General features: G+C 31.8%; 1 long non-coding RNA gene across 1 annotated transcript; it reads left to right on the top strand.

Moving 5' to 3' along the window:
• The first annotated feature begins 1,581 nt into the window (after positions 1 to 1,581).
• Positions 1,582 to 8,300, top strand: LOC127731626 (uncharacterized). Its single transcript, XR_007995642.1, has 2 exons — positions 1,582 to 2,684; positions 8,117 to 8,300. It is a non-coding gene; the product is annotated as an uncharacterized LOC127731626 (long non-coding RNA).
• Positions 8,301 to 27,774: the final 19,474 nt, after the last annotated feature.

Below are 27,774 nucleotides of genomic sequence, written 5' to 3'. Positions count from 1 at the left end.
ACGAGAAACGAGAAACACTCATGAACCACATCAACAAACGACAACTACTGAACATCAGATTCCTGACTTAGGACAGGTGCAAACAAATGCAACGGGTTTAAACGTTTTAATGGTACCACACCTTCACCTTTTTTCTGAAACAAAAGTGTAATATCATATCATAGAAAGACACACTACAAAATATCAACTGAAATAGCTTAACTCAATCAAAGGTTAGTCTTTTAAGAGCTTTTTAGATCACAATGACCGTTTTATACCATAATTGGTTTACCACTGTTTATGTTCAACAAAGAATCCAAAACCGAAATTATTTCAAGAATACTTCAAATTTCTATATTATCGGAGTAAATTATTATATTTGTATGGCCCTGCCGACTTAAGTCGGGCTATATAGTTTTACCCTTTTCTGTCATTTTGTCATTCTGACATTCCGTCATTCTGTCATTCCGTCGTTCTGTCATTCCGTCATGCCGTCACTCTGTCATTCTGCTATTTTGCTATTCCGTCATTCTGTCATTCTGTCTTTCTGTCATTCCTCAACGAACAGTTATGGGGACTTTTTTTTCTAAACGCCTTCACATATTTAGCTAATTTGTAGTATGTGTGTTTACTATGAAGTGGTATAGATCGAGTTTATGTTTGGTTCTGCCTCGCTGATTTTTGACAAATAACGGGTTTTTGGACTTTGCAATTTTCGTCAAAATAACAGTTATACCGAATTACCTCTTGGTTCGGCTCCGCTGATATTTTCCGAAATTACGGGCTTTGGACTTTGAAAAGTTATAATGCTAAAAATGGCACGCATCTAGTTTGTTCTGTATTTTTTTTATATAAATTATACATGTTATTCAATCGAACATAATGTTTGTTACCATACTATATTCTTCTAAAAGGATCAAAATTACAACTAATTCAATTAACTTGGCTTTAATTTTTTTATACAATAAGTCATTGTTTGTCTTTTGCATTTTGCTACTAGTATTCATATATTGGTTTCCTTTTATTTTCAGCTAGTAAGTGACAAGTATCAAACAGATAAGTACAGCTTACATTTATGTACACAGTTTCATTCATAACGATTAAACTATCTCTGCTTACACACTCTGAAGATTGCTTGTTCGAAGGCAACATTTCAGCCCATCTAACATCTACTGTATTATAAAGGGACATAACCTTCTCCCACAATCTCGATCGACCGATCGTGTAGGACCTATGATTGCATAACAAGCATAATTTGTTATGATCCTGTCTTTATGATAATTTATTTACAAATGGAAATCGGGGCAATCCACAATTGAGAATTCCATACATCTTGTTCGATATCAAACACGATTAAAGATCCTGTTTAAGAGAATTAACATACATCATATTACTACAAAACATTCTGCGTTATATACATGTGCGCACGTGAAGAAATTTTTCAAATTCTGCAATTATACTACATAAAAAACCTAGTATATATCTAGGTACATTGTAAACTTATAAAGTTTCACATTGACAAACTATGGTTTCAATCAGTAAATGAAGTTCACATTGCTATTGGTCAGCAATGAACTGGTCTCATTCTGGCAGTATTTGGGTAAAAGATATGCGTACGATTGGTTTCGAACAATCTGTTTTACACAAACGCCCTATATTTTTTTCGATAGATCTCCGATAATGCACCAATTATGGAAGTGATAAAGTACATAAAGTTTTACAACAATACAGATTATAAAGCTATCAACTACTTTGCGTATGTGATGAAACGTTTGATATCGAACACTTATCTGAGTCAGTTGCGTACCAGTAGACATACATGGTCTATATATGTAGGGCTCATGGGAGTTAACGGTTTAAAAATATTGTTTTGTCCTAAATTCAAATACATATGACTTTCTCATTATCAACATTTGAAAGTAATGTGTAATACTTTTTTTTCTTTTATCTTATTATTTCATTATGAAAATATACAACAAAAAAATATTAAGTGAAGATCAACAACAGTTTCCGTATATGAAGCTTGATTTGTTTTCATAATATTACTTCCCTTTGGAAGTCGCTTTTGCGTTTGTATGCCATGTTGTTCGGGAACACTTGTTCAACAGGTCAACTTCAACCGAGAAGTGCTAGAGTGTAGACATGATGGATTTGCAAGTCCTAGGAATGTATAAAATGCTGAATAACAATATTTTACGAACATCTCATTTTATTTACTTAGTCTTCTTATTCTAAGAGGTGGATAGAAGTTTTACATTACTTTTGTACCTAAGTTGTCTATAGATACTTGAGATAACAATGTTTAGAAAAAAACAACATTGTCATCACGCTATCTCTTTCGAGTTTTCTGTTTTCACTGTTATCAATGGCTTTTAAATGTAACGTGCTTACCACTTGAATATTTTGTGAATGTTTTATCTGAAAATGATAGTTCACATCTTCAACATACTAACAAAGCGACATTCAAGTATTATTTTCTTATTATTTTGAGAATACAACATTAACCTACCCGCGTATCCTAACGATGCTCTCCTCGCTATGTTAAAATTTATATAATTGTGTAGATATCTAGAATGTCCGATCAGAACAGTTAAAGTTGTTTTTGAATATATCAACCAATTACTTATGCCAAATCAATTACATATAACAAAACGACAATTATGATAATATATGTTTTCTAATTTCAGTTGTTTCACCTGTCAAAAGTGAGTAATACTGATATAAAAAGAAGGAGATGTGGTATGATTACAAATGAGACAACTATCCTCCACAGACCAATAAATAATAGCAAATCGTACGGCTTTCAACAACGAAAAAGTAAACAATATGGCCTAGTTTGCACATGCTTTACCGTAGTCATGCGAAAGTAATAGTCATGCTTTCGTATGTATTTGTATTACCAACTGAATTATTATTTAACTCTTTTTTTGTTTGGATTTGCTCATTTTAATACTTAAAAATAAAGTTCAAGGTAAATGTGGGTACAGTCCTTGGATGGTGTAAACTTCCCACTCACACCATACACCATTACACCATTCACCATACACCATTACACCATACACCTTGTGCCATTACACCATACACGTTACACTTTGCACCATACACCTTACACATTACACCATACACCATTCCCCATTCTATCTACACGATCCGAAATTACCCATAATGCAATTAAATTTCAAAGAAAGCGTGCGACTACAAAATTATTTATTTGATTTAAAAAACGAATATTGTAAATTAATGTATAAAATTAAAATCTCCGTGGTCATGCCTATGATGGTTATATAAACAATACAGATTAAATATATATACATGTATTTGTAAATAAAGTATGCATAAAACTTTGCTTGTAATGCAAATTTATCCGCGATCTGCCTATCTATAAATTAAAAACGATATTGGTTACAATGCTATTATTATCGGTTTTAACATGTATCGTAAATCTTATAAACTTGGTTTTCAGATAAAATCGACAAACAATGCCAAAAATGAATACTTCAGGATGACTGGTACATGTACAACATGTACAACAAAATTATTTTAAGCATCAACCAAAACTGACCATATTTGCACTTATAATTATACAATTGAGAATGGAAATGGGGAGTGTGTCAATCTGTTAATTTATATAGGGTTAAAAAAATTGGAAATATTTTTGCCCTCCTTTTATTAAAAATATTGTCTCGCTACAAAATTTCAGTAATTTTGATACCTCAGGCTGACTCATATAACAAAATTATTTAACTCATCAACCAAAACTGACCATAATATTTTCACTTTATTATATAGATCTATATAGCCGCATAGTAAATCAGCAATATTTTGATGTCAGGGTGGAGTGTATAATACAAATGACAGCAACATTGCAAAACAACATGTACAATGACAAAAGTTTGTCCCCATCAATCTAGATTGCCAGCATGTCCTCTTTTTATTCAATATATTGTCTCGCAACAAAATTTCAGTAGTTTTGATACCTCAGGTTGACTCGTATAACAAAATTATTTTAACGCATCAACAAAAACTGACCATATTTGCACTTTATTATGTATATCTATAAAGCCACATAGTAAATCAGCAATATCTTGTTGTCAGGATGGATTGTATAACACAAATGACAGCAACAGTGCAATACAATGACAACAAAAATTTGTCCTGATCAATCTAGATAGCCAGCATGAACTCTTTTATTCAAAATATTGTCTCGCAAGAAAATTACAGTAGTTTTGATACCTCAGGCTGAGTCGTATAACAAAATTATTTTAACGCATCAACAAAAACTGACCATATTTGCACTTTATTATGTATATCTATAAAGCCACATAGTAAATCAGCAATATCTTGTTGTCAGGATGGATTGTATAACACAAATGACAGCAACATTGCAATACAATGACAACAAAAATTTGTCCTGATCAATCTAGATAGCCAGCATGACCTCTTTTATTCAAAATATTGTCTCGCAAGAAAATTACAGTAGTTTTGATACCTCAGGCTGAGTCGTATAACAAAATTATTTTAAAGCATCAACCAAAACTGACCATATTTGCACTTTATCATGTAAATCTATATAGCCACATAGTAAATCAGCAATAATTTGATGTCAGAATGGATTGTATAATACAAATGACAGCAACATTGCAACACAATGATGACAAAAAATATACCCATCAATTTAGATAGCCAGCATGTCCTCTTTTTAATTAAAATATGGTCTCGCAACAATTTTTCAGTAATTTTGATACCTAAGGCTGACTTGTATAACAAAATTATTTAAACGCATCAAGAAAAACTGACCATATTTGCACTTTATTATGTATATCTATATAGCTGCATAGTAAATCAGCAATATTTTGATGTCAGGATGGATTGTATAATACTAATGACAGCAACATTGCAATACAATGACAACAAAAATTTGTCCCCATCAATCTAGATAGCCAGCATGTCCTCTTTTTATTCAAAATATTGTCTGTTAAGAAAATTTCAGTAGTTTTGATACCTCAGGCTGACCTGTATAACAAAATTATTTTACAGCATCAACCAAAACTGACCATATTTGCACTTTTAATATTATGTATATCTATATAGCCACATAGTAAAGCAGCTATATTTTATTGTCAGAATGGATTGTATAATACAAATGACAGCAACATTGCAACACAATGACAACAAAAATTATTCCCATCAATTTAGATTGCCAGCATGTCCTCTTTTTATTCAAAATATTGTCTCGCAACAAAATTTCAGTAATTTTAATACCTAAGGCTGACTAGTATAACAAAATTATTTAAACGCATCAACAAAAACTGACCATATTTGCACATTATTATGTATACCTATATAGCCACATAGTAAATCAGCAATATTTTGATGTCAGGATGGATTGTATAATACAAATGACAGCAACATTGCAATACAATGACAACAACAATTTGTTCCTATCAATCTAGATAGCCAGCATGTCCTCTTTTTATTCAAAATATTGTCTCGCAACAAAATTTCAGTAGTTTTGATACCTCAGGCTGACTCGTATAACAAAATTATTTAAACGAATCAACCAAAACTGACCATATTTTGCACTTTATTATGTAAATCTATATAGCCGCATAGTAAACAACAATATTTTGATGTCAGGATGGATTGTATAATACAAATGACAGCAACATTGCAACACAATGACAACAAAAATTTGTCCTCATCAATCTACATGTAGATATCCAGCATGTCCTCTTTTTATTCAAAATATTGTCTCGCATGAAAATTTTAGTAGTTTTGATACCTCAGGCTGACTTGTATAACAAAATTATTTTAAAGCATCAGCCAAAACTGATCATATTAGCATTTTATTATGTCATGTATGTAAATCTATATACATTGATATAGCCGCATAGTAAATCAGCATATAGCCGCAAAGCAAATCAGCAATATTTTGATGTGAGGGTGGATTGTATAATACAAATGACAGCAACATTGCAATACAATGACAACAAAAATTTGTCCCCATATATCTAGATAGCCAGCATGTCCTCTTTTTATTAAAAATATTGTCTCGCAAGAAAATTTCAGTAGTTTTGATACCTCAGGCTGACTCGTATAACAAAATAATTTTAAAGTATCAAACAAAACTGACCATATTTGCACTTTATTATGTAAATCTATATAGCGGCAGCCGCATAGTAAATCAGCAATATTTTGATGTCAAGATGGATTGTATAATACAAATGACAGCAACATTGCAATACAATGATAACAAAATCTTGTCCGTTTTAATTTAGAGTGTCAGCATTTCATCTCTGTATTCGTTATATAAAACTGTCACTAAAGTCAGTATCAGTATCTGTATTTCCAACTTCCATGACTTCTTAATATGGACGGGTACATCACAGATTCCTTTTGGGCTATTGTGTGATGGGTTGGTCTGCGCATAAATTAGTCGTGCTTGCTGAGGTGTGATGATTTAAACTCAGTAGTTCAGGATGGTTTGTATAATAAAACTATTCCACCTCATCATCCAACAGTGTGACTGACATGACAGATTTCATTTGTACTTTATAATGAAAAGTATGAGAAGTTCTCTTCTAGGAAAAGAATACTGTTAGTATATTATGTCGGTTGGTTGATTTTGTTGGTGGCTAAATATCAAGTGGCAAATATTTCATTCCGTTTCACATAAGTATATTTTTTCGGACGTTCAAGATATCATTTATAATCCGTAAAGACAAATCTAACGAAATTGACGAGATTGTTCATAATTATACAACACCTTATGTGCAATAACACTGTACAATTTTCCTTTGAACATTTTTTGGAAAACAGAATCGTAAATCCAAGGCAAACATAGGTTAATGACGATAAGATATTTATAAAGAGACTGTCAAAAGTGGGGAACGAAGCAACTTTAAAAATGATGTTGATAACCCGTGGTATAAAAATACTGTTCCGATGCGTGGATAACCTTTCTATCCGCCTTCAAGTTTAAATAAAATCCTTTCTTTTATGATAACTGCATGTGATCACAAGTGTGTAATTTTAAAGCCATTGTTTAATGTAAATAAGAATATGAAAAAAAAAGATTTTTTAATATGTGTATATTAAATATATATGACATAGAGTCTAACGAGTAAAGTAATTTGCTTTACTGGGAAAAAAGAACAATAGGATTATTATTATTGTTTATGTTTACAATCCGAAAAATTTAAATAAAATGAACTTCGGTTTCAACCAATGAAATGTCGTACACCATTCATTCACACCATTCCCGATCGCACGTTACACAATCACACCATTCCTCATACACCATTACACCATTCCCCTTACACCATACACCATAGCACCATACACCTTCTACCATTGCACCATATGCCATACACCATTACACCATACACGTTATTTTGGGAAGTTTACACCATCCAAGGGCTGTAATTGTCCCCTCGATATCCAAAATCGAAAAGTTCTCAATTGGTTTCTTCAACAAGATAACGAAGACATTTTTGTATATTCGTAAGTTAATTTATATGTGTATGACAATATATGTTCCAGGTCATGTTTGTTTCTGGATTGTATCCTTTGTATGTGTTACAGAACTCTGGTTACTATCGATACCGAACACATAATCATCGAACAAAGAAAAAATTACAAAAATATAAGATTTTATTGAACATTAAATGTATTCAAAAAGGGTTAAGTGCTGTTGACAATAGGCCTTGCATAGCCTTTATATAAGGGGAGATGTCGTTTTGCTTTCCAATCTAAACCTTTGTTGATGTATTAACCAATACGACTGCTCTTCATTGAACTTTAAAATTACCCGAAGTCAGTCAAAAAGAGTTTATATGTATTAACGTAACCGTCTGATTTAAAAATAGCTTCGTGTTTGTTATCAGAATAGATAAAGGTTATAGTTCAAAATAGAGAACGAAAAAATGGAAATCGATGAGGATTACTGAGAGATTGAATTCCTTCGAGCAATATATGAAATGAAACCATTGACAAAATGAGGTTCACTGTGCGAGTAGAAAAATTCCTTCTAAAAGCAAAGAGCACATAAATATTAGGAAAGTTAGTTATTAAAACCTAGCAGACATTTTATTTGAAACAGGTACATTGTGTACAAATATTCAATGTATGTTTTCAGGTATATGGATCCAATCAACTGAGCCCAGAAAGAGAACAATGACAGACAACGTTTGATTATAAAGTTTACTTATCTAACTGACATTTTGTGTTTATATTGAAATTTATATACTATTTCATCATTGTAATTATCTTTGCACGTAACTGTTTTAATTGAACATTTTCTTAAACACGCATCAAAGATACCTTGGTATTAATTGTGTATACATGATTCGCGTTTTGTCTACCCAAGACTGATCAGTGGTACTCGTATTGAAATACTTGGTACACCAAACTGAATTATTTGTACAGTTTTGGATACCGAAAATCATGCCAAATTTTCACCTTTTTCTAATACTGACCAAGAATATACACACCCAGTTAACTGAAGTACTATCATCATAGCATTTAGAAATAAATGTGAATATGTATATTGCCTGTCTGCTTTTTCCGCTATTTTTGTAACTATCACCCCACTAGTGATATACCGACTTTTATTATGCAGTACATACACAATTATCAAAAATTATCAAAAAATCATTTTTACCTGTATGTAATATTTTTGTTTTTATATTTGTTTACATCTAATTCATCCCTCAGCTTGACAAAAACTGTTCAAATCATGCTGTATTTTGTGTACAATCACAGTGTATATATGCACTGAGAGTGGTTGGTTTAGATAGCTATAATACAAGATTTAAAATCCAACAATTTTACATACGGAAGTGCATGTACCACGTCAGAAATATGACAGTTGTTTTCCATTCGTTTGACGTGTTTGAGCTTTTGATTTCGCAGTTTGAACTTTCCATTTTGCATTGTCCTTGGAGAGAGATATTTTGTTATTATACTTTTGACCTAAGTAGGGTACACACACGAGCAAGCAAGTTCCTTTTAAGTAAATACTACCGTTCGATCGTAATAAAGTCACTACAATCTTTATGCAAGTTATGACGCATTTGATGCGTACATGTATTACTAGACACATATTACAATAAAAAAAATTAGTCTGTACGTTTTTCATTTCAAAAATAAATACACTGTATATCCATACCCCTGCAAGCAGATTTTCATATTTGTTTTTTTCATCTTACCACTTTTACTTAAGGAGAGAACAACAACCAAATACAAATATGTAATGTTTCAGATCAGCAAAGAAGAAATTTGTTGAGGTTCAGGGTGAAGTATTGGATTGCCAACTCTATTAAATCTGACTGAAAGAAACAGTATAAGTATTAAAGCTTTTAAACAGATCATAGTGAAGTCTATTTTACTTTTTACAGCATACCTTACATTGCTTTTCAAAATTTACATGGTATGTAGGTAACCCAACATGAGTCTAAAGTCGGCTTTTTTAATACTGGTCTTGATTTTGTACACTTTTTTGCTCACATTTGCTATCATGTGTAAACTTTTTGACAATGCGTGTTCTAGAATGTATCACTAAGTTGTCTGTTTTTTCATAGCTCATGTATGCATAGAGCTAAACGGTGTCGCCTTATTCAATCAATTTACTTGTTTGTGATTTTCAATTCAGACAGTTAAAGCAATTCATGGCTTTGCATGGAAAACAATATATCTGACAAAAAATGTTTAAAACATGCTTTGGCAAAAAAAAGAAAGAAATTGTTTTAAGTATGTAAATAATCCTAATTTTTATTTCAGTTTAATATGGGGCTGAATAAATAACTAAGACCCATTAACCACATCATGGTCCAAAACAATTAAAAATGCTTCCATTTTATCACAGGATTGCAAATTAATCTTAAAGAAATCTAGTTTTGACATACTTGTGTGAACAAAAAATAATACAATCATTTACTGTTTTTTTAATTACGGTGACAATCATAGTATGTACAGACAACTTAAAAATATCTCGTTTCAAATTCATGTTCAAATTCATGTGTCAGGCACTACGAAAAGTTATAGCGAGCATTCATTAAAAAAAAGTATACCAAGTTACATTAAGATTGTGAAGTTCTTCTTTCAATGTTGACAGTAGTACCCACAGATATGGCAAACATTTTCCCACAGGCGTTGAAATTAAGGACTGTTCTTACTCAAATTGGCCAAGGAAGGTACACAAAAAAGTATTTTAGCTCCCTGAAAGTTAGTATAACTGTTCCGTCGTTTAAAAAAGTCGTTCAAAGGAAAATAAAAACAGTTAAAGAGTGCAAGAAATTTAATACTTGTTTAAAATGATTGCTAATTGACCTACGTTCAAATAATATACTCATCTGATTGATTTTGTTTATTGTTTGTCACCAACAAAATACAGATCAGTGTAATTTATTAAATAATCAGAAAAATCAATGTGTATAATTTGAATCATAAAAGGGAATTCAAAATATATATTATTTTGATAAAAAAAAACAAATCACAATTGTGTACGTCAAATTTTAAAAATCTGACTGAGTGTGCTTTTGACAAATCTTTGAACGTCACTGATAGGTAGATTTATTTCTTTTAGATACTTTGTATCTGTGTTTCTCCAAATTGATACATGTGCATATGGATTGTATAATTGAGTTTACAATTTAATCAGCATGGTGTATTATTACACCTTGTTGTGAAATATAACCGACATTGTGTAACCTTTAATTTTCCAGGTATGACTATTTATGTTATTGTATAATTCGACAACGGAAGTATAGCATATTGTTACAACATTGATACGGCTTTCGTTATGGAAATTGTCAAATGTTCATCAAATACTGTTTTAATTGTCTTTCATTAATTACACAATTTGTCTTATTGAACACTAAAACCAATTATAATTGCTCTAGGAGCAATCGTTATATATAATAACAAACATTATTATACACATTCTGGAATGTATCAACAGTCAATTATTAGATTGTTCACCCACACAAACTTCAAAGGTTTTTTGCGATCCAAAAATAAAGGCAACAGTAGTATACCGCAGTTCAAAAGTCATAAAATAAATTCGAGTTACAAATTAAAATCGATGAAAAGACATCAACTATAAGAGGAAAACATACGGAACAACAGAAACACTGAACTGCAGCAAAAAAAAAAACAAAAAAAAAAAACGCCAACATACACAGAAACGGACTATTTGATAACAACTGTCATATTCCTGATTTGGTACAAGACATTTTAAGAAAAAATGGTGGGTTGAACCTGGTTTTATGGCTAGCCAAACATCCCTCTTATATGGCAATGTTAAACAATACCGCTAAAATAACAACACTACGTGACAGGAATACAGTACAAATAAACGCTCGAATACTCAGCAAAGAGAAATACATAAATACATAATATAATAGTACACTGACGTATTTTTGTGACGTATATATTAATCTTGAAATTCATACAATTATATGGAACGAGATCAAAAAATTCACAATTATTTTCACAAGACTAGTCCAAATAATAATCAATTATTTGGACTAACACAATACTTTATCCATGCAAAAAATGGAATTAATCTCGACTATACTGACAAATAAGACATATGTAAAATTTTCCGAAAATACAGAATTCAAACCACAAACGATAAAAAATAACACAATATCAAACCGTACATACAAAAGAAACATCATCACTAAATACATGAATGTTGGATGTATGAATACCGAGACACGTCGTATACTAATGCGAATTCACACTCGGCAAAACAGTCATATTCGGGAATAAGTCACGTTCGGTACTTAGCAAACCAGACGACGTAGATTGAAAACCACAATCTGAGACGTGGCAAAGATGTCGTTAGTTATTTTAGACACAGAGACATCGTATAGATCAACCAATTCGTGATGGTGTCCATACAATTTTAGGAGTGTCATTTTTAATCTTTCCTCCTCGTAACTCTTTTGGAGCAGTTTCTGCGTAGGAGCACACCCCTGTATATAAAGTCCGTATAGTGTGAACATGCACAAGCATAACGTATTAATCGAGATATTTAAACACCATACGACGGAGCAGAGGGTATGTTACTGCTGAGAAAATGGGAAATTGATGATTGGGAAGTTGAAATCATCCCGTTTGTCATAGATTTTAGTGTGAAGTCGTCCATCTGTGTGAATATTGAGGAAAAGATCAAGGTATGAAACAGTCCTTCTAGTATCAGTAGTATCCTTAATTTCACGTTCACTAGGGTATATGAGATGCAAGTGCTGACTGAAGTATGGGTTATTCAGTGATAGTACATCATCAATATATCTGATTGTAAAATCAAAGAATTTTGAAAGGTGCTTTTTCTTTTTATCTTTTAGACAAACCACTTAAAAATTGATATGAAATCAAGATTAGATATAAAATAAATAAAGTGACTCGCTACAATTTATTCAATTTGTATTTGTTCCATGTTTACATTTTTTTTTGGTAGAACTGAAAGGATGTTTAAAGGTTTAAAATAATATGGAAGAAGCAATATATGTATTAATGGTCTTACATGTAATTGGCTGATATATTATTGATGTTTAACGAATCTTTATATCTCTTTGTTTTATTAGTGGAGATAGCCGTAGTACCCTGTGAAAACCACTGACTTTTAGCAAATAATTTGGCACTACCGGTCAATTAAAATTAAATGATCAGTGATGACACATTTCTTAAACCATTCGGCCACCGAAGACATTCCAACGTTTGACCTTTAAGTAAACCATGAAATAATAACTACTGTCTCCTTTGTTAAGAAATCCAAACAACAAATTCTTAATAACGTTCAACCTGAAGATTATGATTCAATATTGAAATATAGTTCAGGTCATTGCACCTCTGGTTTTTTGTTGAGTTAGTGTTGCTAAATCTTAAGTTTTATCCAATGTGTTGTTTTCGCAGTTGTTTTTTTACCTTGTTGTCGTCTTGGTTTAATGAAGTAACTATATGTAAATAATATCTTCTTCCTTTTTTCTCTGTTAAAACAATAATTTTAAAAGAAGCTATGACACAAAGTTGTAAATTCCGAAGCCAGAACTGCTTACCTTCACCAAACTCCCCGGCAGTTCCAGCTCCGATCCGCATACTACTCTATACTAATCACTGCCTTCGGCTTTTTTCGTAATCCGATCTTCAAGCTGTTTGACCCGGATTGACCTTTCGTTGCTACTGAAGGAAATATGGCTGCACATTGATGAAAGGATATTTTTTACCAACTGTACCATTAAATGTGGACAAACACAATTAAAGTAAGTAAAACAAACTCAATCCAAATAATATTACAACATCAAAGTTTTTGAAATTTCTGTATCGCCACGTCAAAGAAACCATTTCTGGCTTGAAAACTCGATCAACTTTGTCTTTGCAAAATAATCTTCGTCACTTGAAAACCATAAAATCATTTCTGCAATTTGAAAGAAAGTTCTGTCTTGAACTGTTGATAATAATTATGCATCCTTTTAATATACTGGCACCCAATCATCAGCAAATAAAAGTCGTTTGCAGACCACTCACAGTCTCACAGTATTCACAATTTATCAATACCTCAACTTTTCAGGCTCAAGCCAGACGCCTATTTTTATCAAACTGCCTACTGGTGTAAAAATATCAAAAACATATACAAAATGAAAAAAATGTTGTCAGGACTGTCAAATTTTCCAGAGAAGCTACTCCTTATGGAATTAAAGATATTTTATATAAGACAAAATTGGACTCCATGCAGGGTTTTTTTTTTAATTTTTTTTATATAAAAGGGAAGAGTTTCCAAATAAGGGTCCTACTAAAAAGCGCCCGGGTGAAGAAAAGGCGCCCGGGGAAAAGAAAAAGCGCCCGGGGCAAATATATAGATATTGTATTGGCATGAGACAACTTTGTGTCGATGCAATAAGTTATGCACATTGATTTTTTTTAAATTTTAGACAAGTATTTTGCAAATTCAGATAAAAGACAAAGCTGATGTGTATGTGTATTCATCTGACCTGTCATGGGAAAAACACCCTTTGCATGAATAATTCACATTTTTGTCTGTGAGGAACATCTCCAAGTCTGCCAATTCCAGCTCTTCACATCGTAGATGGTACCACGTATCACAATTGTTGCAGCAAATGCTTGCAATTTTACAATTTTTACGGCATATTCCACAAGGCCAGAATATCATACTTGCTTTAGCAGTGGGTTTAACTTTTCTTTTCTTAGTGGCAGGCATGTTGAAACCCTTCCACGATCTTCCACCGTCAATTCAAGTATGCTTAATAAAATACAAAACTTTGAAAAGTGTTCACCTTGCAGTTGCGAATTTTAGACCTCGGGCGCTGATTATTTTTAAATAACGAAATATACGTTTTGATCGAGGATAATATCGTTCATGATTCTTCTATATACTCTTGTTTATATTTACTTACTTACTTATATATAATTTTGAAATCTAAAATGTACAAGTGCAACAACACTATCTACACACTTTAGATGTAGTATCGTACATATCCCTATTTATATTAAGGACAAAACAAGCAATGATTATTTTTTTTTTATTCAGGAAATTATTTATTGTTATAAAATATTATTATTTTATTCTCCCGGGTACTTTTTTTTTCTTTTCTTAGGCGCTTTTTAGTAGGACCACCAAATAATGTCAAATTGACACAAGGCCTCAAACAGGTAATTTTAGCAAAAATTGACAAGTTGAGTTAGGGTTTCCAACTATTATTAAGACTCCTTTTACATACCAATCTGAATTTCTTAAAAACTCACTTCAGGTATAATTTTATGGATTAAAAAGAAATAAAGCACTTGAAAAATAATATAGGTAACACACATACATCATTTGTACATTGTATACTAAAATTGTTATGCATTTTGCCTTTATTATATGTATGAATTTACAATGGTCTGGATTGGAGTTATTTTATTTCTGTATTACAATTTACTACTTTTTTCAAGAATATTTTTTTGTTAATGTATTATCCAGTAAATTTATAACTATACAATTACATGTATAAATGTCCACCCATCCCCTCCCCCTCCCCTAAAAAAAGTACAATCTTTATGTTTTTGAGCCCTTTATAAGTTTCTATCTTTAACATACAACTTCTGGATAATAGGAAAGAGCTTGAACCAATATCTAAATACTCATGTTATATTTAATATTTTGTCCTGTCCTGAGCAAAATTCTAGCACAAAAGAAACTAGACCATTTTTGTTTGTTTGTTATCATGTATTCAATTTTATGTCGTTTTAGAATTTAGATGTAGAATCTACATGTATATAAGCCTGATTATACTGATAAGATACTGCTAAAATAAAATCTTAAATCAAGTTAACGTTCTAATAGCATTTTAATGATTTTTATGCAGCATTAAGCAATTTACTCAAATTGAAATAAAAAATGGTGCATACAGTATTTGATTTTAAAGACTGTTCTTTACTTTTTGAAATTTATGTTTCTGTAACTCTTAAGTTCCATACAGTACTCGCAAGGACATACTGAGAGACATGACCGACACAGTCTTCGACCGATATGGGGTTATCGACACAGTGGCCGACACAGTGCCCGGCATGTCAGGTTAATTAATCTACCTAACACCTGCGGTGTTTGACCTCTTCACACAACTATTCAAAGTCATAAACGACACCTGATTTTACGTTTGGACAGTGATCAGTTCTTATCAGTTATTTTACCTGTAGCTGTATCTCGATAAGATATTTATAGAAATGTATTCATGGTGTATTTTTGATTTGTATTAATTTATTTTTCAGGTTGAATGAAAGATTTTACAATCAGTTTCTTTTTTTGTTGATTACCTTTAAAATTTCGTCATAATTATGAAAAGCATTCGATTACGCTTTTCAAAACAGACGAATTACTATCGTGTAAAACCACGTGTCATGTGATTTAATGGGAATAATATTTAAGTAAATATTTCTTTTCGATTTTAAACTTTTCCCAATTACTTTTTTTTTTTTTTTTAATGAAGATTACGATGTTTTAAAATATAGCTGACCGATGTTTTTCATTGGTGTTTGTTGTTTGGTTTATCGATTATTATAGAGCAATGTTTAGTGCATGTCCGTTTGTTTGATTTACTGTTAATCAATATGCATGTACGTAAAGGCAGCAGACGATTTGTGTACGACCACGTGTCGTGTGATTTTAAAATGGGAAGATATTTCTTGTGTATTTATTTGCCACTAAAGTAGACAGTTCAAGTAGCATATTTGTTGATTTACAAATCTGATTTTATGTGTACACCAAGTTGTTGTAAGAAGGCTACTTTTAAATGACATTTATAACCCGAAAGACAAGATCGTGTGTCTGTTTGGTTTATTATGTAATACACCACAGGTACTCTGGTGGGCAGTTTATATAATTATTTTTATCTTTCTTGTTCATTCGTAAAATAAAAGGTATCACTAAAGTCGATATTTTATTCATTACTAGAAAAAAAAATGCAATTAACTATGACCCCCTTTATAACTATTCATGCCCGTAGATATCTTGAAAACAGATTATTATTGATACCGAAATTAATATTTTAATACAAATGTACATGAAATCCACAAAAAAAAAAACCCAAACAAATACCATTTTCGTGTTCTCATCTAACCCCATTCAAAAGAGGATCAACTTGATAAAGATAAGTGTTTTTTTTTTTGTTATCAAACTTTCAAGATCAGTTTTTACACTCGAAAATAAATATAAATAATATCCGGACAAATTTAATGACAGAAATATTTTATATTTAATTGTACATTGTACATACAATATATTTATCAAGCAGTTTTGTCAATAATCTTCTTTCTATCCTGATTACTTTCGCTGAACCGATCTTCTTAAAAGCTGATTCACTTTAGAGAGCACTCTTTCATTGAAGGCTTTATCACACATGACTTCTGGGAATACTGTAACTACGTATCTCCTGATAAACTCCCTTTTCTGTCTGTTTAGGGGATTCTTATTTAGTTTACCTCCACCGTAAAACGTATACATCGTTCTTAGATTGTCGGACGTAAATAGTTCTGGGAACAGAATTGGCATAATGTGGCATGCACAATTTCCTGGTCCTTTCGAGGAGTGGATAGCTCTTGAGAGATCGTTCTCGGAGATCAAAAATTGTTCTGGAATGTCCGAAAATAAAATGTACGGCACAGTAAGGCTTTGTCTCATCGGCGGGGTTGACATGTTAAATCCAAATGTTGGCGAAAATGTATTTCTTTGCTCAAGTGTTGTAATGTGAGACGTTGTAGGAGTTAAAGGTATATCCGGCAAACGTGATGAATGTGATGGTAACGGAGACGGTACATCACTTTCATTGTCAACAGCATCTATGAGTGACCGACGGGCTGTAGAAATTCTTTGTGTATTTTCCGACTCTTGGGGTTGAAGATGCCTAGTCACAAAAGCAAATAACTTTTTGATGGTCTTCTGCTGTTTAAGTAGCATGCGTTCTAATAGAGATGAACGAGCATTGTTAATTTCCACTTGCTTTAAAATTTCTGCCAAGTCATTGTCTGATGAAAAGGCTGGACTTGTCTTTAGAACTGGGGATTTGTCCTTTCCATTACACTCCGGCTCAGGTTCGGGTTCCACTTCCTCAATTGCCGATGTTGGTGCTATAAAATGAGGAGGAAGCTCAGTGATCTAAATAAATATGGGTCGTTATTCCTATCTCCAATATCTACAAGTGATGCTTCTGGTTTCTGAAAAAAAAAATCAAAATATAAATATATTATATTAAATGACAACTTACGGATGCAGTTAAATGGGGTATAACTAAAACAAATACTACTTCTAGTGTGGTGTCGAAAGTTATTTTGTTACTGTCGTGTGGCAAATATTACAAAACAGATTCTATTAAATACGTTAAAAAAATACATTATATTAACTTTTTTTTAAAGAATAAAAATTGTCAATTACTGAGTGTAGAATGTAAAGTAAACGTTGTTTATTTAAACAAACTAATCAATCGAACTACATGTATTCATAAACAAGTTTTATTTTCTATTTATATTTGATAACATTTGATCATATTAAATATGAAGAAGAGAAACATAATCATATGCAAAATAAACTGAGACTGATTTTAAAATAAAATATTAATATTATAACATGCCAAAGCAATGGGACTTGGTAAAGTGACATCACTGACTGGACTTGAAGGTGGTGTCTCAACTGATTCTGTAGATACGTTTGGCGAGTCCGTTGTTTGCTCTAACTTCTTTTTGCATTCTTGCTCTTTTCTCCTCATGTCAAGCCATTCACCACTTTCTAAAACTGTTGCATCATCTTTGTCTCCATCTTTGTCACCCCAATGAGCAAGATATTTCTCACCAATGCGAATACGTCCATCTATGATAATTTTGAATCTTGGACATACATAAAATCTCAAATTTGCATTTTCATCATCAAACTCGACCAGGAAATGACTTGCTTCTCGAGTATGAAGTCTTGAAGACATTTTTCTTAACTGGCGATGTTGTGCGATGGTATAAGTTTTTTTTAATGCGTATATTTTGACACAAACAATTGTCATGGGAATAACTAAAATATTGAATTGAAACTTCCGTATAATTGTTTGCACCTTATTACAATGTACAAACGTAAATTGCCAAAAGGTTTATTGCCATTTTGATAATCTTGTATCAAAAGCGGAAGGTATTGCATTAGCACTGACACCTTAGGCCATATGTGTGACATCTTCGATGTGAGAAAACAACTAGATTAAGAATACACATAAAAAAAAAATCATCATTTTAATACATTACTCATAATATCTTGGGAGTAAATTAAATAAACCTTAACGAACTTACTATTGCATACAATTGATACATATTTGTCCATAAATAGTTTTTTTATCAGTTTATATTGACCTTAGAATACCTGACCAGCTGTCGTCACGGTCTATGGATGCACTCAGTATTTATCGTGATCATAAATGGGATAAAACGAGGAATTTGCAATTTTATATTTTCTAAGGAAGGTTTAAAAATAGGTTTTTTTTCTGAAAAGTCTAGTGCACTTTTGATATAAATATTAAAAAAAAGTTGCATTTTAAAATTTATAATCAGTAATATGACTTTTAAAATTTATTTATTAGTGTACACATTTGAAGTTTGTTAAATGTCTCCTGTCAGATGATATATTTCCGGTACCCTAAAAATCACACTGACAATAAATTATCACACAATTATGTCATTCAATTTTATTATTTCTATAAAAAACAAATATATTTTTCTAAAAATTAAATCATTCCGAAAATGCCGAAATTCAAACTAACACATCATGACAATATGAAAATGTATACTCTGTACCAACAAGGATGTCCCGTGCATGCCATATTACGAAAGTTGTCCGCTGATGGTATAGATATTTCTTGAGGCGCTGTTAAAAATGTGATTATTAAGTACCAACATGGTCGTGCTGGATATGAACATTTGTCAAGAAAGAAAATCCCGACATTCAAAAGTATTACAGATGCAGATATTGATTTTGTTAAATCTACACTTAATGAAAATCCAACTCAAACATGCAGTGACATTATGCGTCGTTTATCAGACAAGGGAACAATTACAAGTAAATCTACCGTTCGAAAAATGATAGATTCAGCCGGATACACTGCATCAACACCTCGTTATGGACAAATGATTTGTGAAGCAAATAAATTAAAGAGAGTTGAGTTTTGTAAGCAACTTATAGCAGTCAATGAACAATTTGACGATATCATATTCACAGATGAGGCAACCGTTCAACTTCACGATAACAAAGTTGGTATTTACAGAAGAAAGGATTGCGTTGCTCCTGTACTGCCAAAGCCAAAGCATCCACTAAAAGTCCACGTTTAGTGGAGGCATTAGCCGACGTGGTACCACTCAAATTTTGATCTTTGGAGGTATTCTAAAATCTGATTTCTTTGTGAATACTTTACTACGATTTGGACTTTTGCCATTTATTAGACAAACTTATCCAGATCAGCACAGATTTCAACAAGACAATGACCCAAAACATCGTTCTAATCTTAGTAAGAGGTTTATACAGGAAAACCAAATTAACTGGTGAGATATTTGGCCCAGACTTTAATCCAATTGAAATGGTTTGGAGTATGATGAAGCAGCGGTTAAATAAGAAAAAACCTTCAACTAAGAATGATCTAACCAGTGGAATTAAGGATTTTTGGAAAAATGACTTAACTGTTGAACGATGCAACACTTTTATTGACCACAATTTCAAGGTATTACCAGTGGCTGTGTTTATTGGTGGACGTGCAACAGGGGATTTACCGAATAAGATTTTCCCAGAGAGATCAAGTTCGAGGTCATTAAGTTATTTTAATGATCAGTTCGATTTAGAAGAGGCGAAAGAGAGACTTGCAGCAGTGAAATACTGATTTAACAGAAAAACAGTCATAAATAAATAGTCCTTTTAAGGACTACCAAATTATTCCAAAAGAGTCTAAAATGTTGTAGTTTGTATGATGAGTGTCTTTAGATACATATTACTGTAATTAATTATTTAAGTCATTCTTCTCTATTCCATAACTTTCATTTGTCTTTTCTTTATAATTGAACACCTTAAAATATTTTTTTGGCCCATGTTTCAATATTTTTAATTTCCCCATCTAAACCTATATTTTAGTTCACCAATATTCTCTATTCTTTTTTTTTTTGCTAGAACGATTTTCTCTATACTTCATTTTTTTTTTTGCCTATTATTCTATATTCTGAATATGATATACTTAAATGTGAGCACCCTTCTTCTGTAAAACAATATTAGGTAAAAAAACAAATAGAAATAAAAAGAAATAAAATGAATAAAATTAAACTAAAAAAGCATATATCATGTTAAATAGCTCAGTTTCTTTATTGAAATAATTGAATCATTTATTTTCTTCTTCCCCTTTGGATAATATTTTTAAGTACCTGTAAAAGAATTACAATTTGAAATTATTAGCTGATGACATATTTGTAAACAAGGTTTTATAGTTATCATGGTTATGTAATCTAACAGTTTATCATTCATGCTCCTTGATTCAGGTAACCTTAATTACTAAACAGCATGAGATCACACCTGGTTTTTGTGTCTGTCCTTAAGACTGTCATTTCAGAAACAATGTCTCTCAAAGTTATCAATATCAGTATGTCCTTAAGAGTACTGTACATGTCGTGCATATGCATATATGTAACAGCCACTATGTTCCGTCAGTTACTTTGTTCCGGCGGAACTTTTCAAGTATAGTTATTTCGTTCCGATGGAACTTTCCAACTAGTTGTTTTATTCCGAGTGCAGTCGAAAAGTTCCGGGAAAAAGTAGCTAGTTGAAAAGTCCCGGAACAATGTAGCTAGTTGAATAGTTCTGGCGGAACAGAACAACTACTAGTTACATCATTCCGAATATACCATATTTCGTCCTTTTTGTAGAAAGAGGGGTAAGAATGAGTATCAGTATATATGAGAGCAAATCATTAATTTACAAGAATACCCAACGCACTGAAAGGGGTTTCTTTGGGGACAAATATGCAAAAGTTAAATTGTATTTCATAGCTCACATAAAACGGAATAAGTTGCATTATCATGCAAATTTAGTATTCATAGTACCCTCAAGAGAGTGAAGAATACCCCCTCCTCATGTGGTTCTTTGCATCAATTCTCCAAATGGAACTTTGCGACTGGTTGATAAGTTCAGTTGGAACTTTTGGTTAAGTTTGTTAGTTCCGGTTTAGACTTATTTGCCAAAGAGGAACTTTGTGGCTAGTTGATAAGTTCCATTTGACTTTTGTTATCAGTATCTTGGTTTCCCTTTGAAAGGTTCAAATATAATATGTTGCGCTTTTACTTTGCATCAATTCTCCAAATGGAACTTTCTGCCTGGTTGAACTTTTAGGCTAGTTTGTTCGTTCCGGTTTTGACTAATTTGGCAAAAAGGAACTTTCTAACTAGTTGATATGTTCCGTTGGAACTTTTCAACTTGTCACTTTGTTCCGGTGGAACTTTTAAACCAGAAGAAGAACAAAGTAACTAGTTAAAAAGTTCCTCCGGAACTTTTCGGCTAGTTAGTTCTTTCCGCCCGGAACGTTCCAACGTCGAAACAAAAGAGCATTTACATATACATGTAGACAGTTCTTATTACTTCCAACTTCTCTCATAATCAATAGAGAAATATTTTACATGCTATGATGCATATCACTAAAATGTTCACTATACAGGACCCTGAAGATACTAGACTTTCAACAATATCATTTCTACATAATGTATATATTAAGTTACAAAACAATTTACTGAACCAAAATGAGTGAATTTATTCCTGCAAAAAAAATACACTTTTAAAAATTGACTTTAATTCCAGGATGACAATAATCAATTCTAATGTTTTTCTTTTTATCTTACAGATGGTGACACAATAGATAACATCACAGTGCTAAGATTGAATCAGAATGAATAAAACAAAAAGTTTGTATTAGGTATTGGTCTATTTTTATAAATTTTTTATTTGCATGGATTAATTACTTTGTCAAAATATAAGAAAATACTATTTAATTATCTCGTCTCGCTGTCACATGGAATAAAAATGATTACTTTCATTGTTCGTAAAAAAATGTTTGTGAATAAGGTGGCTTCTCATTTTGAATAGTTCAATATGTAATATTAATGCTTGATAATAATGTTTAAATTGTCAAAATGAAAAATGAGTTTGATAAGAAGCCATATTTTTTAACCAAGCAATTCACAATGACAATTTTTTTTATAGTTTCAAATGTATGTGACACTCAATACCTTTCTTTAATTATGATCAATGATGATAGTAAGATATTACAGATCGATGTGTGTGAAAGAATTATAAAAAAGGTTGCATTCAGTTTGTCTTTGTCAATTATACTTCCCTGCCCCCTATTTTTCAAACTTTTTATATGTTAAATTATGCAGGTCCTTGCATTTCAACACAAAGTTGACATTATTATTAGTTATACTCATTTTATTATTTCATTATTACTTTCAGCTACATCAACCAGAAGAACTTTGCACACAATTTTTGATTTAGTTTCCTTGGAGATTTTAACAGTAATTGTTAAAACTTGAAATCAGACAGAATGAAACTTTGAGAAAATTAACATATACAGTGTACATGTAGCTTCAATATGAATCAATTGATAGGTACACCGTAAGTATATTTTCTATGAAAGTTATAAATTGGTTTGTTTACAAAATTAAGTTTTTACTAGGTATATTTGAGTAAATACAGGACCAAATTATATATTAAAACAAATACTCACAAACGTTTTTCTAAACACTACTTATAGTAACTATGGTGATATTAATTATATGACCAGATTGTGAGATATAACTACATGGTTGATGTTATAAACGTTGAACATAAAAAAAGAAGATGATGTATGATTGCCAATTATATGAGACAACTCTTCCAACAAGAGACCAAATGACAGAAATTAACAACTATAGCCTATAGTAAGTCATCGTACGGCCTTAAACAATGAGCAAAGCCCATGCCACATAGAGAGCTATAAAGGACCACGAAATGACAAATGTAAAACAATTCAAACGAGGAATCTAACGGCCTAATTTATGTGTAACATAATGAAAGAAAAACAAATATGTATCACACAAAACGACAACCACTGAATTACAGAATGTGGTGGGTTTAAACATATTTGCTGGCGCCCAACCTGGGACAGTGGTGTAACAGTACAACATAAGAACAAACTATAAAAATCAGTCGAAAAATTCTGTTAAACTCTTCAGATGGATACAAATAGAAATGCATTTAACAAAAACACAGAATGGACATGGCTGGGTACTTGTACATCCAAACAACTAAAAGACACTTAGTACAGATCTGAGAGTATTTACTCTTAGCAAACTCAAGCTTAATATGTGAGAAATTACCCTAAATCTGATAGGTCCCACAACTTTTGAACGACAGACTCCAAAAAATAAAATCAAAAGGGAACTAAATCCAAATGTTGTGTTAAAATTTAATGAGAAATTGTTCAAAGCAAAGGAGAAGGGGCATTATTAAAGGCCTGTTTTTGATCCAAGAAAATTAAATTATTGACAAGTATTCCAAAAAGGCACATGATGTTTGGAAATGCATAGATATAAGAAATATAAAAAATAAACATAAGATTTTTTTATCTGATGACGTCACAATTACGTCATTGTATATACAGTTGTCATGAAAACGAGGACAAATGTAGAATTTATGCAGTTTTCCATTGTTATTTCCATTATTGAAACATCAAGCGCAGTCAATAAACAACAAAATAGTTTAAGAAAACCTTTATTATAACTATTGACATACATGACATAATCTCACTAAATATAAAGTTGCTTCTTGGATTAGCACATACTTTGCCAATCTAAAATATACTTTAACATTTTACGAAAAACAAGGAAATTTTAGAAATTTTACAAAATAAACAAATTTGGTCAAAGTTTGTTGCTATGGTTTCTCGTTAAATGATAAAACAGGAGGCTCTCAAGAGCCTGTGTCGCTCACCTGTATCTACTGTGGTTTTGGAAATCATGTAAAATAAGGTTTAGATCATAATAAATAGTATTAGATATATATCCTAACAATGATTGAGGCCAAGTTTCGATTAATTTGGCCCAGTAGTTAAATTAAAAGCAGGTCATCCAACTAGTAACTAGACTTGCAATAGTTACTGAAGACCCCTTATTATTTAAATAAGTTTTCAATTGTGACCATTTGAAATTTTTTTTTTTACAATTTTCCCTTAGACTTGTATAGTAAATCCCTATGTTCTATTTTAAGCCATGGCGGCCATGTTGGTTGCATGGCAGGGTCATCAGATATATTTTTCAATCAAGATGCCCTATTGAAAATTGTGGCTAAGTTTAATTTTATTTTGCTCAGTAGATTAAGTGTAGACGATTTTTGAAAAAAATTGCAAAAATTTACGAAAAAAATTGTTAAAAATTGACTATAAAGGGCAATAACTCCTTAAGGGGTCAATTGAAAATTTTGGTCATGTTAACTTATTTGTAGATCTTACTTTGCTGAACATTATTGCTGTTTACAGTTTATATCTATCTATAATAATATTCAAGATAATAACCAAAACTGCAAAATTTCCTTAAAATTACCAATTCATGGGCAGCAAACCAACAACAATTTGTCTGATTCGACTAAAAATTTCAGGGTAGATAGATCTTAACATGTTGAACTTTTTTACCCTTTGTCCGATTTGCTCTAAATGCTTTAGTTTTTGAGATATAAGCCAAAAACTGCATTTTACCCCTATGTTCTATTTCAAGCCATGTCAGCCATGTTGGTTGGCAAGCGGGGTCATCGAACACACTTTTTAAACTAGATCCCCTTATGATGATTGCGGCCAAGTTTGGTTTAATTTGGCCCAGTAGTTTCAGGGAAGAAGATTTTTGTAAAAGATTGTTAAAAATTGACTATAAAGGGCAATAACTCCTTAAGGGGTCGATTGACAATTTCGGTCATGTTGACTTATTTGTAGATCTTAGTTTGCTGAACATTATTGCAGTTTACAGTTTATATCTATCTATAATAATATTCAAGATAATAACCAAAACTTCCTTAAAATTACCAAATTAGGGGCAGCAACCCAACAACCGGTTGTTTGATTCGACTAAATATTTTTTAAGGCAGATAGATCTTTACCGGATGAACAGATTAACCCTGTGTCAGATTTGCTCTAAATGCTTTAGTTTCAGAGATATAAGCCAAAAACTGCATTTTACCCCTATGTTCTATTTTTAGCCATGTTGGCCATGTTGGTTGGAAGGCGGGGTCATCAGACACATTTTATAAACGAAATGCCCTAATGATGATTGTGGCCAAGTTTGGCCCAGTAGTTTCAGAGGAGAAGATTTTTGTAAAAGTTAACGACAACGACGGGCGCCAAGTGATGAGAAAAGCTGACTTGGCCCTTTGGGCCAGGTGAGCTAAAAAAGCCAATATTTTCTGAATACCTTGTACCTTAGTCTAGTTTGGACAAATTTGAAATATTTAGGGTAAATTTTTAATTTGAAGTAATATTTGGGCCAAATGAGGACCTTTTAATCCCTACTCCTTTGAGATATTGAACAAAGTGTTGACATTTGAATGGATGGATGGGAAAACAATGGCATACCATATAACGTCCCTTACCTACATCAAAACCAGAAGTTACAAAGTAAAAAAAAATGTGTTATTATATTTTCAGATCACAATGATGTCAACCTGATCATTGGAAGATTATAAAGTTACATGAGAAGCATTGAAAGCCTGTAGATTATATACACAAATGGAATGGACTCGCACAAAAAAAAACTTTCAGACTAAAAAAGTGACTAATGCAATCTCAAACAATGATCATTCATGTTTCAATGAGCGAATTGGAGTGCATACCAGTTGCGCATGAAACTTTGTGTGCATTTTTTAATATTAATTTCCATTTTATTAATTGTTTTGAAAAATTTTTATGTCTTTATAATTTTATCATGAACATATTGTTGTTAATAATTAAAAAAAGAAATAAAGAATAATTTTTTCTCAGTTTTTGCCAAGTAGTATGAACATAAAACTCTAATTTAACTTTTTTCCAAAGATTTAAGCAAATGAATACAAAGAGATGTGGGGTATAGGTCCATTGGACAGCATTCCAACAACACAAAAAACAAGACTTAAGTTACATACAGTTTTTCAAAACAGACAAGTTTTAACTTGCATTTGGCCATTCTTCGAAAAGTGTGAATATATTAAAATTAGCCCAACAAATAAAGATATGTTATCAACATAAAGAAAACAGTAATAAAAGTTATCTTGCAAATGAATTATTATTGTGCAAACAGGATTAACTGGATCTCAAAATGGGTACATCATGTTCGCTTTTAATTAAATAATAGATTTTATTCATAAGATTACCTTTATTGCTACATTGACAATTATTGTATGTCCTGAATTTGATGTTAAAATTAATATGGCATATTTTACCAGATGTGAAATTCAGGCTCCATGTAGCTTCCAGTTTTTTGTTTGCTTACTGAATAAAAATTATGAGATGATTTAGATGCTAGTGAGACAATAATTAAGCAGTGACCAAACAGGCCATTGGACCAGAGTCCTTTTCAACTTGAAATACATGTAGTAGCAATTGATTTACAGTACATATATTCATCACTGGTTTAATGCACACAACTACAATAACAATTATTGTTAATGCCAAGGGTATCAGGACATAATTTGGGTGTAACAGCTACCAAGGTATCTGTTAGCTTAAAACCCAGTCCCCAATCGTGTATATTAAATAATTGATATTGGTTAATTTGCAGTAAAAGTAAAGAGTATATGTAAGACAGAAGGGGTCAAGATAATTTTTTTTGATGAGCAGAAATAAAAAAAAAGTTAATGCAGGAAGGTTCAGAACTTGAAAGAACTAGATATCATTGAGATGGGAACCAGCTCTGTGGGCCCCGCTGTAAAAAAATTGTGGTAAAAAAATATGTGTATCTTTCCTATAGGACATATAGTTTTCAACTGAAACCAGTTTTTGACCTTGACCTTTGACCTAGGAAGTTGAACATATATTATGACACACCCTCTGGTATTTGTTAATATACATGTCAAGTATAAACTTTGAAATCGTATTAAAAGGTTCTCATGATATAGAGCAGACACAATATTTACCATAGGACATGGGGTTGTCAACTGAAATCAAAATGTTTTACCTTGACCTTGACCTAGGAAGTTGTACATACATTACGACACACCCTCTGGTGTTGGTTAATATACATGTC

Source organism: Mytilus californianus, unplaced genomic scaffold, assembly GCF_021869535.1.
Source record: "Mytilus californianus isolate M0D057914Y unplaced genomic scaffold, xbMytCali1.0.p SCAF_20, whole genome shotgun sequence".
Taxonomy (NCBI): domain Eukaryota; kingdom Metazoa; phylum Mollusca; class Bivalvia; order Mytilida; family Mytilidae; genus Mytilus; species Mytilus californianus.
Note: the sequence above shows the minus strand (reverse complement) of the source record. Positions and strands in the feature narration are given on the sequence as shown.